Source organism: Canis lupus, chromosome X, assembly GCF_011100685.1.
Source record: "Canis lupus familiaris isolate Mischka breed German Shepherd chromosome X, alternate assembly UU_Cfam_GSD_1.0, whole genome shotgun sequence".
NCBI classification, from domain to species: Eukaryota; Metazoa; Chordata; class Mammalia; order Carnivora; family Canidae; genus Canis; species Canis lupus.
Genome location: NC_049260.1, coordinates 99,918,950 through 99,931,027, shown reverse-complemented (window position 1 = coordinate 99,931,027; position 12,078 = coordinate 99,918,950). Strand labels below are relative to the sequence as shown.

Below are 12,078 nucleotides of genomic sequence, written 5' to 3'. Positions count from 1 at the left end.
AGGCGCTTGGCTTAACATAAGGCATAATAGGAAAAACCTAAGAAAGAATTATCTGTGCTTTAAGCACACAGTGGAAACTGGGACAACCGTACAAAGTTACTAATTTTAATAATCTGGATCTATTCAACTTAGTCAACCAGAGGGAAAATAATTATCATTCCTGCCTGTCTGAAAAGTTATAAAAGCCCATCTGTGTAGGATTCTGACAGTCTGCCTTCTTTCTGAAGAGTCTCAGAAATAATGTTCAGTAAAAAGCCCACTAGTATCATTTACTCTGCATGAAAAGGTACTGAATGCCACCAAACCAGCAGTGAGTGACTTTTTGCTCTTCATTTAATTACAGCAAGAATGGTTTACACACAGTAAGGGATAGGAGACTTTCAAACTAAAAAATAATACTTTCAAATTTTTTAAAAATATTGTAATGACCAGTGGAAATTATCCAGTAAAATATCCAGTAAAATTGTAGTAGAAGTATAAGAAAAACTATAGGACTAAGAACACTGTTTGTCAACAAGGTATTTAAGATTCTTCACTTGAGACATAAGAACAACTCCTAATATTAAATATCACATTTGAATTGGAAATGGCCAATAAGAAGTGATACTTTAAGGAACTTAAAATGCATCACTAAAGTAAACCACTAAATTACTCTTCATGTTGACCAATTAGAACACTATATGTGCATCACAAAATTTTGCTATCTGCAATTTTTATCTTTTTCTCCTTTATTTTTTGCTTTTCTTCCTACATATTTTTAAAAAGATGTTATTGATTTATTCATGAGAGACACACAGAGAGAGAGAGGCAGAGACACAGACAGAGGGAGAAGCAGGCTGCATGCAGGGAGCCCAATGTGGGACTCGATCCCGGGTCTCCAGGATCATGTCCTGGGCCGAAGGCAGACGCTAAACCACTGAGCCACCCAGGCCTCCCTTCCTAAGTATTTTTATATTAAATTTACATGTGGAAAGAAAAAGTTTTGTGTAAAGTGAATGAATAAACATATACCAAGATTTAATTATTGATATATTTTTAGTTTTCCACTTATGGTACAAGCTTTGCAATAGTCTAGGTATTGGACAGCATAAATCTGAACAGTGTACTTCCTTAATCATTCACAAAACAGACAGAATCTAATTTCCTTAGAAATTTTTGTCTTATATGTCCTATAATTTGATTTTATTAGTTTATTTAGCTAACTTTAAATTTTTTTAGATAATCATATATTCACAGTTGTAAGAAATAAAATATATAGACACCATTTACACTTTTACCAGTTCCCCTCAATGTTAACATCTTGCAAAACTATACTAAAACACCACAACCGGGATCCCTGGGTGGCGCAGCAGTTTGGCGCCTGCCTTTGGCCCGGGGCGCGATCCTGGAGACCCGGGATCGAATCCCACGTCGGGCTCCCGGTGCATGGAGCCTGCTTCTCCCTCTGCCTGTGTCTCTGCCTCTCTATCTCTCTCTGTGACTATCATAAATAAATAAAAAAGTTAAAAAAAAAAAAAATAAAACACCACAACCAGTATATTAACATAAGTACAATTTACTTACCTTGTTCAGATTTTCTCTTCTTACTTATACTCATTTGCATACATTCATGTTTAGATTCATGCAGTTTTGTTCTTATATACGCCACCACAATCAATACAAAACAGTTCAAATTTGCAAGGATCCCTGATGTTTTCCTTTAATAATCAAACACATGCATCCTTCCCTGTGTCCCAATTTAACACCCGGCAGTCAGTTCTCCATTTCCATAACATTATATTTTTAAGTATGTTATAAGGAGATGTCAAATAAAGTGGAAGACGAAGGATGCCTGAAACATTGCCCATCCTTAAAAGTAATGAAAAAACAAAGTAAATAGAATAAACTTTTCTGGAAGTTAACCCAAAACTTGTAGCAATTCAAAAGCTTGCAGGAAACCATTTATGAGAAAAATGGCTGAATATCAGTAAGAAGACAGAGGTTTGGAGAACTTTAGCTTACTCTAGTCTGTTGTTACACTCTCTAGCTCAGAAGTAACATTAAAAATAACACATATTCTCAGTACTAGAGAAAGCAACAATTGCTATTATTTGATCTGTCTGGTAAATCACTAGGACACCATCTCAAAAGATTTGTATTGTTTTGCCTAGGCCACTACATGGGGATATTTGTTGAATAATTTGCAGGCATATATTTTACCCACTGATGCCAGAAATGATAAATAGTTGAGACAAACAAGAGACTAACCAAAAAGCTTGGGAGGAAATGTTGGGGAATAAAATGTACATAAAGGTTTTTAAACTTTGAACATATTTTGAGACTTTAGAGGATAATATGCATGCTCAGTGCTGTGTACATGCTCAGAAAAGACCAGAGAAGACTCTCAACCCCCACTTCTGGTTGACCTTGAGGCTCTGCACAGGCAGCAAGTGAACAATAAGGCAGAGCTGTAAACTTCCCAGCTGAGTGTTGAAGGAGTGACCGAACTTACATGAAGGGCTCCTTCAGGAAATATGAGAAAGATTTTGCTTCCAGAAGTTTACCAAAATTTCTGTCCAATCATTAGCTGACTATAAAGCTGATAAAGATTTCAATGGACAACAAAAATACAGACTTCATAGAATAAATTCAGAAAAGTTACTAAACAAACAAAACAAACCATAACCTCAAACAGCCACAAAGGCAAACCCTTGAGAGAAGAAAAAAATATAATTTTCAGAGTTGTTATATTACAATATTAAAAATGCCTAGTTAAAAAAATAAAATAAATAAAAATGCCTAGTTTTCAACAAAAAATTAAAGGACTACAAAGAAACAGAATTATAGGTCATGCACAAGAAAAAAAAAAAAAAACAAGAGAAACTATCCCTGAAGAAGCCTAGATGTTGGATATGATATATAATTTAAATGATCTATTGTAAATATATATGAAGTTAAAAGAAATCATAAGTAAATGACTAAAGAAGAATATGAGGCCAATATGTCATTACACTGAGAAAATCGTTAAAGAGATACAATTTCTGGAGTTGAAAAATACAAGTGGACTTAAAAGTTCACTAGATTGGATAAACAGCAGATTTGAGCAGGCAGAAGAAAGTATCAGTAAATTTGAATATGGTCAATGCAAGTTATCCACTCTGAAAGATGAAAAAAAAAGAATGAAGAAAAATAAACAGAGCCCAATAGTACTGTTGGACATCATCAAATGCATAAACATACGCATAATGGAAGTCTCAGAAAGAATGGACAGAGATAAAAGAATAGAAGTAATATTTGAAGAAATAATGCCTGAGAAAATCCAAACTTGATGAAAACCTTTACTCATGGAGAAATTCAACAAACACCAAGATAAACTTTAAAAGATCTACACTTAATTGCTGCAGGACCACCACTTAAACCATGATCCTTGCTCCATTTGTGCTATATTAACAGAAGCCACTGCCTCTGCCCTGTGATCTCTGGCTGCACTTCATCCTTCTCTTCCTGCTGAGCCACTTTTGTCTTAGACTTATAACCATCGTCTCCATTCCACAGTGGAAGTCACTTGTCCTGGGTGGGCCATCTTGCATCCCTGGGCTTTTCTGATCATGGTTACTTCGGGACCTTCTGGATAGTGACTACAGTCCCGCCACCTTTGCCCTGGATCCCAGACCCCTGGGGAACTGCCCCCAACCCTTTTTGTCCCTCACTTCCTTGGGGGAGATGGTCCCTGTATGAACTCTCAGTCTTGTGCCTCATCACCTCTGTCCAACTGTTGTCTAGCTACAGCAGGAGACATCCCTCAGGAAGGGAGCAACAAAGAAGGAGCAAAATAAGGTGTAGGCCACCCTGGCAGGGCAGCTGCCCAGCAGCTTATCTCAGAGCCTCAAGGGCTGGCAAATACCCACAATGGTCATGAGTGGAGGCAGCAAGTCCTGGACCAGGCCACCAATTTGGCCACGGGTCCTTCAGACACAACCCAAACTAAAGAAGCAAGCCCTTTCCCTGGGCTGCTGCTGGCCATGGCCCCTGGCCAACCCTTGTTCAGAAAAGAGGTTTTAAAACCAAAGATGGGAAAATCATAGAAAATTGCCACTCCCCTCGGCCAGCTTGTTCATAGTATACTTTTGTGTGAACAACCAAAGATATTCAGAAAAGCAAATATAATTTACCACTAACCATGATTACCTTTGCAAGAAGAAATGAAAATAACTTTGGCAGTATTCTGTTTCATCCAATATAATCTGAATCAGAGAAACAAAACAAAACAAGAACACAGCCCTTTTAAAAACAGTGAAACACTGCAAATATGCATTTGAAGAAATCAGTATTTTTAACTGAAGTGAACCAAAAGAAAAATTATACTGGGGCAAAATTTAGGGATACACCTTCTCTTTTCTTCCAAAACCTCCTAGTCATTGTATGGGAAGCACTACTGATAGTTCCAACCACAACAGGGAGTTAATGGCAGTGCACTTAAAGGCTCACCTGGGGCAGCTGGGGACAGTCAGTCAAGCATCTGACTCTTGGTTTCCACTCAGATCCTCATATCAGACCTGAGAGATCAGCCCTGAGTCCAGCTCTGCTCCAGACTCCCGCTCCCTCTGCCTCTCCTCTGCTCTCTAAAATAAATATATCTTTATAAACAAAACAAAACAAAACATAACTCTCCTAAAAGTTTAAACTTAGATCTCAGATTGCAGTTTATCTGTAAAACAGCTTTTTTTCAAAATCCCTGGACTCTTGAAAAGAAAATTGATACAGAAATGGAAATTTGCCTTGTAACATACAAGTGCAAAAGATGAGTTTAAAGATTACAAACAATTTGTATTATATTTTATATTTTAAAATACTGTATACCATGTTTATGTGTATATTGTTCATACTTGAAAGTACATTATAATTTTGTTATAGAAGTATGTATTTTGCCCTACCAAATGGTGCATGTTTTGTATATACACAATGAAGAAATTTTAAGTGTGCTAAGGCACATGGAAGACTAATTTATTTGCACAGGCTGCTAAGATTGTTTTTAAAGAAATAGCTATCTAATATGAAAGTGAAGATCTAAATGTGAACAGTTACTAATGCACTATGAAATTTAAATCTGTGGCACAGTCATTGTAAACATGAGGTTTGTATGTGTTTCTCTAAATTTATTACTGCCTTCTAATCTGTAATTACTGGAAAAATTTTATTAGCATGTTTACTACACACAATTTCTGGTTACTGATTTGTCCTTTCAAATTTAAAATCCCCCTAATTTTGGGATCCCTGGGTGGCGCAGCGGTTTGGCGCCTGCCTTTGGCCCAGGGAGCGATCCTGAAGATTCGGGATCGAATCCCACGTCGGGCTCCTGGTGCATGGAGCCTGCTTCTCCCTCTGCCTGTGTCTCTGCCTCTCTCTCTCACTGTGTGCCTATCATAAGTAAATAAAAATTAAAAAAAATAAAAATAAAATACCCCTAATTTTAATGCCAACAACATAGAATGTATTCAAGATTTTAAATAATATAATAGTTTGGCCCCCTCTTAAAATACATAAGACCTATACTTAGACAAATTATAATCTGTCAAACATCAAAAACAGAGAAAGAATCTTGAAAGCAGCAAGGGAGGAACAACTCATCTTCTATAAGGGATCATCAATAAAATAAATAGCTGATTTCTCATCAGAAACCACTGAAGACAGAATATGGTAGGTGGTCTATTTAAAGTAAAAAAAAAAAACAAAACAATCCAATCATGAAATGGGCAGAAGACATGAACAGAAATCTCACAGAGGAAGACATAAACATGGCCAACAAGCACATGAAAAAATGCTCTGTATCACTTGCCATCAGGGCAATACAAATCACAACCACAATGAGATACCACCTCACACCAATGAGAATGGGGAAAATTGACAAGGCAGGAAACCACAAATGTTGGAGAGGATGTGGAGAAAGGGGAGCCCTCTTGCACTGTTGGTGGGAATGTGAACTGGTGCAACCATTCTGGAAAACTGTGTGGAGGTTCCTCAGAGTTAAAAATAGATCTGCCCTTGGACCCAGCAATTGCACTGCTGGGGATTTACTCCAAAGATACAGATGCAATGAAACGCTGGGACACCTGCACCCGATGTTTCTAGCAGCAATGTCCACAATAGCCAAACTGTGGAAGGAGCCTCGATGTCCATCGAAAGATGAATGGATAAAGAAGATGTGGTTTATGTATACAATGGAATATTACTCAGCCATTAGAAACGACAAATACAAAAAAAAATTAAAAAAAAAAAAAAAGAAACGACAAATACCCACCATTTGCTTCGACGTGGATGAAACTGGAGGGTATTTTGCTGAGTGAAATAAGTCAATCGGAGAAGGACAAGCATTATAGGGTCTCATTCATTTGGGGAATGTAAAAAATAGAGAAAGGGAATAAAGGGGAAAGGAGAAAAAATAAGTGGGAAGTATCAGAAAGGGAGACAGAACATGAAAGACTCCTAACTCTGGGAAACGAACTAGGGGTGGTGGAAGGGGAGGTGGGCAGGGGGTGGGGGTGACTGAGTGATGGGCACTGAGATGGGCACTTGACGGGATGAGCACTAGGTGTTATTTTATATGTTGACAAATTGAACACCAATAAAAAATAAAAAATAAAAGAAAAAAAGAAAGTAAAAAAAAGAAAAAAATGACAACTAAGAATTGTATATATAACAAAACAATACTTCAAAAACAAAGATGCAATTAAAACTGTGGATAAACAAATTTGAGAGTTTGTTGCTAGCTGATTTGACCTATAAGAAGTCATGTAGGGGGATCCCTGGGTGGCGCAGTGGTTTAGCGCCTGCCTTTGGCCCAGGGCGCGATCCTGGAGACTCGGGATCGAATCCCATATCGGGCTCCTGATGCATGGAGTCTGCTTCTCCCTCTGCCTATGTCTCTGCGCCTCTCTCTTTCTCTCTCTCTCTCTCTGTGACTATCATAAATAAATAAAAAAAAAGGGATTAAAAAAAAAAGTCATGTAGGGATTCCTTCAGGCTGAAATGAGAAGTTGGTAATTCAAACTCATAAAACAAAACAAACAAAACACCAGTTAAAGTAAATAACAAAGTGAAGATAAACACACAAAAAAGTATAAATGTGGTTTTTGTTTGTATTTTTTCCTGCTTTAAAAAAACATAAAAAATATTTATAAATGTATGTAAATGGGCACACAATGCATAAGAAGGCAATTTGTGGTAATAAACGCAGAAAGGTTTAAACATACACATACAATACTATTGATATGGTAATAGTATTGCATACTATTGAGATTAAGTTACTATAAATTCAAATAAGGTTGATATGAACTTAGATGATAATTATAATCCCCTGGGCAACTACTAAGAAAATAAATTAAAAACATAATTAAAGGACTGTCAAGGGAATTAAAGTGATATGCCAAAACAATATCTATTGAGCACCAAATAAGGCAATAATGGAGGAAATGAGAAATAAAAATGATGTAAGACACAATGAAAACAAATTGTAAAAAGCAGAGGTAAGGCCTACCTTGACAATATTTACATTAAATGTAATGCATTCAACTCTCTAAGTAAAGAAAATCAACACAACCAAAAATTGTTCCTTTGGGAAAAAAAAGATACACTTTTAGCAAAACTGACTGAGCAAAAATGACAAAATATTCAAATTGCTAAAATTAGACATAAAAGTGGGAACATTACTACTGACCTTATAAAAACAGTAAGAACTGTAAAGAAATATTATTAACAACTGTATGCCAATTTACTAGACAATTTAGTTGAAATATATAAATTCCCAGAAGGTCACAAAGCACCCAAGGGTATTCAAAAAGAAATAACAACTCTGGAAAGACCTATCACATAATGAGAGATTAAATTAGTGGAAAAAATAAGCTCCAACAAAGAAAATTGCAGTTCCAAATGGTGTCACTGGTAAATTCCACAAATATTTAAGGAAAAAAAATGATATCAAGCCTTCAGAAACTCTTTCAAAAAAAGAAGAGGTAAGAATATTTTTCAACTTATTCTGTGAAACAAATTCAATACCCCAAAATAAAAAAAAGTCCAGTCAAGAAATGGACAGAAGAAATGAACAGACATTTCTCCAAAGACATACAAATGACTAATAGAGACATGAAAAAATGCTCAACATCATTCATCATCAGGAAATACAAATCAAAACCACAATAAGATACCACTTCACACTGATCAGAGTGGCTAAAATTAACAAGTTAGGAAACAACAGATGTTGGTGACGATGTGGAGAAAGAGGGATCCTCTTACACTGTTGGTAGGAATGCAAACTGGTGCAGTCACTCAGGAAAACAGTATGAAGATTCCTCAAAAAATTAAAAATAGAACTACCCTATGACCCAGCAATTGCAAGACTAGGCATTTATCCAAAGGATGTAAAAATACCGATTCAAAGTGGCACACACACCCCAGTGTTTATAGCAGCAATGTCCACAATAGCCAAACTATAGAAAGAGCCCAAATATCCATTGAACGATGAATAGATAAAGAAAAAGTGGTATATATGTACAATGGAATACCACTCAGCCATCAAAAAGAATGAAATTCTACCATTTGCAAGGACATGGATAGAACTAGAGGGCATTATGCTAAGTGAAATAAGTTAGTCATACAAAAACAAATACACATACCATTTCACTTAAATGTGGAATTTAAGAAACAAAACAGATGAACATAGTGAAAGGAAAGGAAAAATAAAATAAGATAAAAATGAGAGGGAGGCAAACCATAAGAAACTCTTAACCATAGAGAACAAACTGAGCATTGCTGGAGGGGAGGTAGGCTGGGGCATGGTGTTAGCTGGGTGATGAGCATTAAGGAGGATACTTGATATAATGAGCACTGGCTGTTATATGCAACTGATGAATCACTAAATTCTACTCCTGAAACTAATAGTACACTATGTGTTAACTGAAAGGAATTTAAATAAAAATTTTTCAGAACTTAAAAATAAGAAAAATAATACATGCCAAGACTTACATGTGGCTGTGAAAAGAAGGTGTTAAACATAAGTGTCATATTTTGTCAGCAGCCTTTTACTATGTACTCAGCACTCTGCTAGTCATATGGTGTTACACAAATAAAACTCCAGACCAAAATGATCTCACTGGCAATTTCCAGCAGACATTTAAAATAATAATACCAATTATTACATACAATCTTTCAGAAAATAGTGGAGAAATGAATATTTCTTTTTTTTTAATTTTTTTTATTTATTTATGATAGTCACACAGAGAAAGAGAGAAGCAGAGACATAGGCAGAGGGAGAAGCAGGCTCCATGCACCGGGAGCCTGACGTGGGATTCGATCCCGGGTCTCCAGGATCCCGCCCTGGGCCAAAGGCAGGCGCTAAACCGCTGCGCCACCCAGGGATCCCAGAAATGAATATTTCCTAACACTTTTTGAGAGAACAAAATTATCTTGACATAAAATCGGACAAATAAGAGAATTAAATCTATAGACATATATCCCTCATGAAGATAAGTGCAAAATGCCTTAATTGTTAATTGAATGCAAAAAGTATTTTAAAAGATAATATATTCCAGATTATAAAGTTGCTTTAATGTTTAAAAATATGATTTATCATAGTAATAACATAATGGAGATAAATAATATGTCTTAGTCAAATAATGTTCAAAAAGTAATTGTATCAATTTGTGTTATAATTCATGACATTTAGAATAAAATAATCTTGGCCTGGAGTTACTTTGTGGAAACGTATAAATATATTTTAAATGTATTTATTTAATAGATATAAAAGCATTTGGATTTTCTTCTTCATTTTTAGTCAAACCATGCTTGTAGTCCACACCTTTTTCGTACCATCCATACTGTCTCCCTGATGAGCCTGCTGAAGTTGGAGTCCTAACCTCACTGGACAGGCATGCTCCATCTTCAGCCGACCTGTCTCATCCTCTTTCTTGCTCAAGAGCCTAGAGGCATTGTGCAATGAATGAAAATTCTATTCCTTTACATCCTAGACAAATTGTTATTATCAAGCGTATCTATTTTAGCCATTCCAGTGGGTATTTTGTTATGTAGATTTTCATTTGCTAATATCTAATGATGTTGAAATTTTTTCACATGGCTTTTCTTTCTTTAAGATTTATTTATTTATTTTAGAGAGAGTGTGAGAGAGAGTTGTGAGGGACAGAGGAGAGGATCTTCAAGCAGACTCTCGACTGAATGTACAGCCTGATGAAGGGCTCAATCCCACAACCCTTGAGATTATGACCTCAGCCAAACCAAGAGTCAGATGATTAACCAAAGGAGCCACCCAGGTGTCCCCCACATGGTTTTTTAATCATTTAATGGTGACTTTTTAGAAGCAAGAATTTTAAATTTTGATGAAGTTTAATTTATCTTTTTAAAAATGTTATGCTCATTATTTCCCATCTAAGACATATTGTTGTAGGATGTAAATATTTATATCCTGTTTTCTGTAATAAATACTACAGCTTTACATTTTACTTTTAGTTCTATGATTCATTTCATGTATATATATGAGGAAAGGATAAAATTTGGCTTTTTTCTCCCTTATAGATATTTAGTTGCTCCTTGACAGCTTGTTGAAAATATTATAATTTCTTCATTAAAATACCTTGATATTGTTGCTAAAAAGCAATTGACAATATATGTATAAATTTCTGAACTCTCCTTTCTGTCCCATTTATACATGTGCCTATCCTAACTGCAGTTACATACTTTTTGATTCCTGTGATTTAGAGTAAATCTTTTTTAAAAATAAATTTTATTTATTTATTCATGAGAGACACGGAAAGAGGCAGAGACACAGGCAGAGGGAGAAGCAGGGCCCCTACAGGGAGCCCAATGTGGGACTCAATCCCAGGACCCCAAGCCAAAAGGCAGATGCTCAACCCCTGAGCCACCCAGGCATCCCTAGAATCAATCTTATAATCACATGATTCATGTATTAATCTTTATTTTCAAGAAAGTATTTGCTATTCCAGTTTTTTATATATTTTTATACAACTTTCAGAATCTGCTTGTAAATTTCTATAGTCTGCAGGAGTTTTAATGATGATTGCATGAAATCAACAGATCAACTAGGAAAAAAGTGTATTTTATCAATATTGAGTCTTTTTTAATTGAGTCTTTTTCAATATTGAGTCTTCTGATTGATGATAATGGTTCAAATTTTCATTTTTTGTTTGTTTAACAATTTGTCTCATCGATGTTGTATGGTTTTGTCATACAAGTCGACATATTTTAAAAACATATTCTTGTATTTTCTTTTAATTTTAATGCAATTGTACATGACTATTTTGTGTTGTTTAAATTTTTTTCCTAGTATATATAAAGAACAATTGATACTGGCCTTGTATATTGTGTCCTGGCAAATGTACTTAAAGCTCTTGTAGACTATTGTAGACTTTTTAAGATGTTCTATGTATATGAATATATCATTTCTTAAACCAATTTTATTTTTTCCACATCAATATGCTGTTTGTTTATTTTGCTTTATTGCTGTTAGGATGACCTTCAGTAAAATGAATAGAAATTGTGAGAGTAAACAGTCTTGTTCCTGATCTTAGAGGAAAAGTACTCAATCTTTACCATTAAGTTTGAATTCTTGCCTAGGTTTTTCATAGATGTACTTTCTCATCTTATCAGCAAACTGAGAAAACCTCTTGTGTTCTGTGTGTTGAAGTTTTTATTATGATTATATGTGGAGTTTTACTAAATGCTTTTTGAACATTATTTGAGTAAAAAAAATACCATTTCACCCCTTTATATTATTAATATGGTAACTGCATTGTTCTTTTGACATTTAGCCAAACTTACAGTCTGTAATATATTATCTTTTTTAAAATATTTTATTTGCATTAGATTAGCTAATAATTTAGGAAGAAAATTTGCACTTATCTTCATGAAGGATATTTGTTCATTTTCATTCCCTTGTCTGATTTTTGTGTCAGGATAATCTCATCTTCTCAATTGTCATAAAATACTCACTCTTCTGTTTCCTGGAAAAGTTTATATAATATTAGTATTATGGCAATTTTAAATATCTACTAGAATTTACCAGTGAGATCATTT

The 12,078-nt window shown here is 35.1% G+C and overlaps 1 pseudogene; it reads left to right on the top strand.

Annotated features, from left to right (window-relative positions):
• The first annotated feature begins 4,001 nt into the window (after positions 1–4,001).
• On the top strand, positions 4,002–4,539 carry LOC111094957 (annotated as a pseudogene).
• The last annotated feature ends 7,539 nt before the right edge of the window (positions 4,540–12,078 follow it).